This window comes from Apium graveolens, chromosome 4 (assembly GCF_009905375.1).
Source record: "Apium graveolens cultivar Ventura chromosome 4, ASM990537v1, whole genome shotgun sequence".
In the NCBI taxonomy this organism is placed as follows: Eukaryota; Viridiplantae; Streptophyta; class Magnoliopsida; order Apiales; family Apiaceae; genus Apium; species Apium graveolens.
In genome coordinates, this window is record NC_133650.1 from 194,750,884 (window position 1) to 194,751,503 (window position 620).

Here is a 620-nt window from a genome sequence, read left to right on the forward strand (position 1 = left end):
TAGGTGTATACTGTGGTTGCTAGAAACCAGGGGGGTTGTACTGCTTAGATGGATATTGCTGATAAGGCTGTTGAACCGCATTTTGAGTGTTGCTCTAACTGAACCTAATAGGTGCTCTGGGAAGTATTCTGGTACTCATTAGAAGCCATCAGCTCAATAAGTTCATAAGCTTCATCGTAGCTCTTAGCCCACAAGGCTCCTCCTGATACTGCATCAAGCACGGGTCTAGAAGTAGCACCCAATCCATTGTAGAAGCAGTTAAAGATCATCCAATCAGGCATGCCATGATGTGGGCACTTCCTTAGCATCTCCTTATATCGATCCCAAGCCTCACACAGAGATTCTCCTGTTTGCTGAGCAAACTGGGTAAGAGCATTCCTGATTGTAGCAGTCTTTGCCATGGGGAAGAATTTAGTGAGAAACTTTTGCACAAGATCCTCCCAAGTGGTGATAGACCCTACTGGTAGAGAATGTAACCAGCACTTAGTCAATGATTAGCCCATAATCAGTACATACTAAGGCATCGAAACAATTAAACTAAGAAATCCATAAATAAATCCGCTAGAACCCCACGACAATGATTAGCCCATAATCGGGCTCATCATCAACGTGGGTTCCGA

At 44.0% G+C, this 620-nt stretch overlaps 1 non-coding gene across 1 annotated transcript; it reads left to right on the plus strand.

Moving 5' to 3' along the window:
- The first annotated feature begins 279 nt into the window (after positions 1–279).
- On the plus strand, positions 280–386 carry LOC141722606 (small nucleolar RNA R71). Its single transcript, XR_012575617.1, has one exon. It is a non-coding gene; the product is annotated as a small nucleolar RNA R71 (small nucleolar RNA).
- The last annotated feature ends 234 nt before the right edge of the window (positions 387–620 follow it).